General features: G+C 47.6%; 1 protein-coding gene across 1 annotated transcript in view; it reads left to right on the forward strand.

Moving 5' to 3' along the window:
* Nucleotides 1-3,463: 3,463 nt before the first annotated feature.
* Nucleotides 3,464-6,879, forward strand: part of HTR4 (5-hydroxytryptamine receptor 4) — a 57,890-nt gene continuing 54,474 nt past the window's right edge. Inside the window, exon 1 of the mRNA XM_017728061.1 lies at nucleotides 3,464-3,680. The gene's annotated coding sequence lies outside the window, so the exon portion shown is untranslated. The remainder of the gene's footprint in view (nucleotides 3,681-6,879) is intronic.

Here is a 6,879-nt window from a genome sequence, read left to right on the forward strand (position 1 = left end):
AGCCTGGGACAGTGGGAGGTGTCCCTGCCATGGCAGGGGTGGCACTGGATGAGCTTTAAGGTCCTTCCAAACCAAACCACCCCATGATTCTGTGATTTGTGCTGCTCCTTTTCACAGTGGGCTTTGGCAAGGCCCTTCCTCACCCTGTGCTGAGCTGGTTCCAGTCCCAGGGCAGTGGGAGCCACTGGGGGAACTGGGGCTGCACCTCTCGTGGGACTGGTGCAGGGAAAACCTGGTGCCACTCCTTCCTCCAAAACAAATGCAGCAATAAATTATTTTGCACTCTTTGTCTCCTTGAGAGATGGATTTATTTTTTATGTTCACCCTCTTTCAGTAAACAGGGGTTTTTATGAGAGCACATCTCTATTTCTGTCATGAGCAGCACATGTGCAGAGTAAGGCTTTGGGTACTCACCAGTCACTGCTCATTGTGATGTCTCCACGCTTTTCCCTCCTCCCTCACTCCCAAAGCAATTAACAGGAAATTCAGCTGCTGCCTGAATGGACACATTTCCAGCAATCTCCCTTAATTCTTTATTTACCATAAAATGAGCAGGGCAAAAACTGCAACGTCAGTTCCTCTTCCGAGGCTGGATCCGTTCCCTCCTCGCAGCTCAGCCTCTCTCTGCCCTGCCCTTTCCCCAGCCCCATCCCAGTTCCTGATGAGCTGTGATGAAAAGCGGGGTGGGGGGAACATCTGATTGCTGCCCATGAATTCCTGGAGGGAACAGTTTCCAGGGAAGTGGTGTAACCAAAGCTGAGCTGTTCTCAGCACTTGGAGCCGAGTGTCCCTCGCTCCCCAGGACAGGGACTTGTGCTAAGTGAGCTCAAACATCGATTCTGCATCACCCAGAGCAGGGCCTGAGGACGTTTCCTGCCGTGCAAAGAGAAAATTCAGTGTCTCCTGCTTTGAGTAAGGAAGGTTTTTAGCAGTGGGGATATGGTGAGGCAGCCAAGGGACTGCCTGAGCCAGGGGAACAGGAGATTGTGAGAGAAGGAGAAGGGAACTGGTGTCCAACCTGTGCCTCCCTCTTCAAACAGAGCCTGGAACAACTGCTCCAGGAATTAAACACTGCTGTGAGCACAGACATCAAACCTGGCGTGGCAGCGAGGGATCTCGGAGATTCCTCAGACCTCTCCTCTGACCTCTCCTCTGACATCTCCTTTTGATGCTCTGCACAGTCCAACAAACCCTTCCCAGGTCTGGGAACACCTGAAGGAGCACCTTGCCCTGCTCTCAGAAACAAAAGGGTGGGAAGGAATATCTCTGCTGCTGGAAAGCTTTAAGGCAGCTCTGGACAAATGAAAGGCTCTCCCAGGCTTTCAGCCTCCCTCAACCAGAGCAGGAGGAGGAAGAGGAGGAGGAAAAGGAGCAGGAGGAGGAAGAGGAAAAGGAGGAAGAAAGGGAGAAGAAGGAGGAGGAGAATGAAAAAGAAGGAGGAGGAGGGAGGGGAGAAGAAGGAAGAGGAGGAGGAGGTGGAGAATGAAAAAGAAGGAGGAGCAGGAGGAGGAGAAGGGCTGCACCAGATAGTGCAGAAATGAGACTGGTTTGGGGAGGTCAGTTCAAATGATGCCACCACAGCTGGGATCTCCAAGGTCAAGGGTAGGATGGATGCAGGCCAAGGCCCAAAATCCCAGTGGGACCCCTGCACAGATCAAGAAATCTGTGAATTCTCTGTCCGTGTTCTCGATCCCAGTGAAGCCTTACCCACAACGGGCTGCTCTGCCTGATGCAGTGACCTTGAGGAGCCCTAAGCTGTAACAAATCCTACAAAAATGCTTTTGTGCCTCAGCTGGGATATTAGGAAAGATCTCGGGGAGGTCAGGTGTGTGGGCAGGTTTATTACAGAGCATCCAATAATGCTAAATCCCCATTTCACTTTAACAGCCAGCTGCAGACTCTGTGACCTTGCCTGGCCCTTCCCAGACTCTGCAGTAAACCATGCACTCCACAGCCGTTTTTTAATGATTATTTATCCTTTCTCACTGTTGTTTTAAATGCTGTTGTGTCTGGAGGAGCTTCCAGAAGCAGCTGACGATGGTGGGGTCTGTTCAAGGCAGCACCTCCTCTTGTGGTAAAAATCAATAAATTGGTACCAGCACTCCAAAATCTGAGCCACCATTAATTCCTGAGGGATTTACAGGGCAGTCCGGCCACAGGGAGATGGATTTCTTGTGCTGGTAGGAATTATATTTAATTAGAGTGAAGGGAATAGAATTAATTAATAGAATTAATGCAGCAGGAGAATCAACTCTCTAGTTAAGGTGGGTGGTTTTTTTCCTCAAAGGAATAATTTATTTAAAGAGCAAGTTAGGACCCACTAAGAAGTGCAGCACTGCTGGAGTCAGGGGATTTCAGGGCAAAATAAACTCAAAGCAGAAAAGTAGGCGATGACAAATGTGTATGGAGGGATCTTAAAGGATTGGGGAGAGCAAGAATGAAAAATAGAAATGAAAAAAAGTCCAAAATGACAAATTATTCCTTTTGAGTGACTGTGAAGGCTCCCTTGGTTTGGGAGGCTGCCAGATCATTCTGGGGACTGAGAGCCCCCCCTGATTTCCCACCCAGCCCTGGGAAAAACATCCAGGTGAAAGAAATGTCTCTCAAACAGCTTTTTGCTTGAGAGCAAAATCTGTTTTTATTTCAAGAGCAGCAACATTCCTTTCCTCATGTCCAGGCTCTTTTGTTCGCTTAGAAGCTGCAGCTCTGGGTGGAAGGAGTCTGGCAGCCACACCTGGAACCTTTTTCCCAGCAGGAACATTTGCTTTTGGCTAATTTAGTGCTTTGCAGCTTCTCAGGACAAGTTTTTCATTTGCTTTCTGATGGGCTGTGTAAATATGAATAAAAGTCAGTTGTTTCACGAGCAGGGCAGAAAATAAAATATATGTATAAAAAAGCTCCTTTGGCAAACACCCACATGGAAGTTTTTAAAAGCAGCCTCAAACTGCATCTGCAGGCTGCAGCTACTCCTCCAGCCCTGTGTGTCCCTGTGCTCCAGAGAGGGAGTGCAAACAGGAAATCACCATTTTTAAAGCCACTTTTGGGGTTCTTATAAGCAGCTCCACAATCTGCAGTGGTGCTGTGTTGTCCCCACGCACCCCTGTGCTGCCAGGTGGGAGCCTGCAAACAAGGAGGGAGCTCTACGGGTGTGCAGGGCCAGGCGTGAATTCCCGTCTGCAACTCTGTAAATTGTGGGAAATTTGCCATCTTTTGCTTTCCTGTGGCACAGTTTGGAGTCTCTGCAGTTGTTCGGGGCTGGGCATATTCAGGGTTTGGCATAAGTACTGAGACCAGGACAGAAAGGAGCTTCAAGAGGTGAAAGTAAAGGAATTTTGGTGAAAAATGCCCCAAAGTACCTTGCATTAAGAGGATTCCCAACCCCCCTGGCCAGCAGAATCTCTTGCCCTGCCTCAGAGCCCTGCCCCAAATGAATCCACAAAGGGCCATATTTTGTATCATATTTTTCAGAGAAATGTCAGGTCTTTCTTAAGATGCTTTACCCGCTTGTGACCAAACCTTTTTCTTGTTTAAAACCACAGAATTTCAAAATAAAGACCTTCATGGATGCTGCCTGTGCCCTTTCCAGTCTCACAGACCATCCCATCCATAAATCCCTGCAGTCTGAGCATGTTGCAGCCTCCAAACTAATTTAGCACAGGAGGAACACACCATGAGTCCAGGTGAGCTCAAGAACGAGGAATATCTCACTCCCGAGAACTCCGGAGATGATTGAATTCTGAGCTTTATTCTGGAGATTTCTAGATGTAGCTTAATTTTAGATTAAGAAATATGGATCATAAACTTTGCTGGCAACATTCAGATTATTCTCTGGGGTTGTTTGTGGGCCATTCATTGCAATTTTTAGGTTGCTGATGCTGCAGCTGTTTTTGTTCAGTTCCAGGGGACACAAAAGTCACAGACTGTTGATTCCTTTCTCCTGTTGAATTATCTTGGGGACTAAACCAGGTTTTCACTTCTACTCCTTTCCACTGTAAATTCAGAACCAATTATTAACTAATGCCCAATATTCAGTTAAAAATCTGCTGTTCCCATGGGATTTCTTACCAGTTTATTTGCTGGAATATTCATGGTGGCTGTAAGTGGCAGAAAATCAGAGATTCTTTGTGCACAGGGATAAAAAGTGGAAATTTTTTCTCACGAGCAACATGAGAAATGCAAATTGCTCTCAGGATGATTTTTAGAAGTTTCTCTTTGATCATTTCAGAAGGAAATGGGAGTGGGGCAGTCAGCCCTGCTGGGTAGGGAGGGTTTGGGAGGCTGAGCTTTGAGAAGTGCTGGCCAAGTAGAGGCAGGGTTTTAAGGTCTCCTGGCAGCAGGAGCTCCAGAGAGGTTGAGGATGAGCTGGACCTTCTGCAGGAGAGCCTGGGAAGGCTGGCACTCTGGGATGGACCTGCCAGAGAGATTCTTCTCCAAAATGGACGTGGTGGGATGAAATGCCTGGTGTTTGATGGTACTGGTTCACTGCCTCCAAAACATCACGTTCAGAGCTCCCCAGAGCCCCAGGGAGTGGGGAGTCCTTGGCACTTCCCCTGCAGCCACCTCAGTCCCTATTTCCACCTCCGAGGACCCAGCTGAGCTGGAGGTTTTTAGTGAAATTTTTGGTGAAGGCGGTGGCTGTTGTTTGCTCAGCAGCCCTCACTGTCAGAGAATCCCAAATCAGTGAGGTTGGAAAAGCCCTCCGAGTCCAGCCTGTGCCCCATCCCCACCTTGTCCCCAGCCCAGAGCACTGAGTGCCACCTCCAGCCCTTCCTCGGGCACCTCCAGGGATGGGCACTCCAAACCTCCCTGGGCAGCCCATTGATCCTTTCTTCCCAGCCACCTTGTCCATGCAGGAAGTCCTGCTGATGCCAGGCTGTGATGCTTTTACACCTGGTTAAGGTGCGAGGCAGGGCTGACACCGGGGACTGCTCTGAGCTCTGAATGGGAAATGAGCTCTGCAAACAGCGCCAGAGGAGAGTGGGTATTATTTATTTAGCGTGATAAAGCAGCAGCAGTGGGTTAATCAAACACTCATTAGCAACAGGTCAGGCTGTAATTAGAGAGCCTGGTGCAGTTGGCCACTTCTCCCTGAATGCCACCAGTCAGACATCGAGTGTCTGGGATAAGTAGGGATTAGTTTGGGAAGCGAAGTGCCCTCAGGCACAGTCAGAGCTGCCCGGGGATCTTTGTGCCTCCCTTTATCCCAGCAATTAAGGGAACACAGGGCTCTGAAGTGGCACTCGCTGCCCTCTGAGTTGCGTGAAATCTTGAACAAAAGCTCCAAGCAGCTCTCCCGAGTAATTAAATCTCATCTGAAAGCGCTTGAAATCCCAGGGGGTACAGAGGATCTTTTCTCTCCTGTTACAGGAGGGGGAAAGGAAAGCTCTGCTCCTCAAGCGCAGGTTTCTATTTGACACGGGTGTTTCTTCCCTTCTTGGTGCTATTTTAAGAACCAAATCTCCACAATTCCATTGTCTGAACATCAGAAGTTTCTCCTCCTTGGAGAGGCAGTGAGATTCTGGCACCTCGATCAGTCCAAGCTGCATTGGCAGGGTTGTGCTGAATCCTCCAGCGAATGATTTGCTGTGTTGAAGGAATACAGGGCTGGAATTAGTGCCTGGGGGTGGCAGGAAACCGCTGGATAAATGCTCATCCCTCTGGATACAGCACTCCGTCCTCAATCCATCCAATTCATCTTCCCAGTCACAGCTTTCCCCTCCATCAGCACAGAGAGACCCCAAATTCCGCTCTGTTCGTCGGATCATCAAACCATGGAACCACACATCACAGAACGGCTTCTCTCACCACACTGGGCTTAAGAGTCCTGTATGGAGTTGTTTTTATCCTGTATCAAACCCTCAGGTAATCCCAAATCAAATGCTTTTCTGAAATCAGAGAATACAGCAATTTATTATGTCAGTATTGTTGTTGATTAGCACTGAAAATATCAGGAAGGCAAATTTATTCTCCTCTAATTCCCACTGATTTGCCAAATTCTATTTCCCGTCTTTAATTCCTGATGAACCGTATTCTTTAGGAGCTATTTTATTCTTGTGCTGGAGAGCGGTCTCGGATTGATAGGCTTATAATTACCTAGATTATCCCCTTTATTCTTTCAAAATATTGATACTTTTCTTTGTTAACTCTGATTGTCCAAGTTTACTGGAAATCAAAACCAACCGTGTGTGAATTTGTTTACCCAGCTCTTTAAAACTCTTTTTAAAGACCAAGATGACATCACCTGGATTTGCTAATCTTGAAGTGACCAGAAACTGTTTAATCTGTGGGGATGGAAAACTTCATCACCACATAACAGGGTCCCCAAAATAAAATCACAGAATCCTTCAGGTTGGAAAGGACCTTCAAGATCATTGAGTCCAACTTTTGAAGTATTTATTGGCAAAGTGTCTTTTCTTAAGTCATGGTCAACAACTGAAATATTTTCCAGCTGATCAGCCTCACTTTAATTATTTTTTTACCAATGTGCTCAAAATCAGCCTCTTCTGCAGCCTGCAACTCTCACTGCTTTCTGACCATTCCTAAACTTTTGACATTAATCCACAGCTACCAGCTTCCCCTTTTTCTGTAGTTTTGGACACATTTTTCTTCTATATTTTTGCACAGCTGTGACCTCTGCCCCCAGCCTGCCCATGGGGTTTGAGGTGCTGCAGGTTTGTGACCTGGCGCTTCTCCCTCTCTTCTCTTTCCATCCTTCCTGCTGTTTAGCTCCCTGTTTTCAGCTCTGTTAAAACCAGGAGATTTTGTCAACCCTCTGCAGAGCTGAAATCACAGATAGCGCAATTCAGCACAACCCAAGGGATTTCTTAGTCAGAGTTACATGGAATTAGAGCAAAGAAAGACACCCAGGCCAGGAGATCC

This window comes from Corvus brachyrhynchos, unplaced genomic scaffold (genome assembly GCF_000691975.1).
Source record: "Corvus brachyrhynchos isolate BGI_N302 unplaced genomic scaffold, ASM69197v1 scaffold21, whole genome shotgun sequence".
NCBI lineage: Eukaryota > Metazoa > Chordata > Aves > Passeriformes > Corvidae > Corvus > Corvus brachyrhynchos.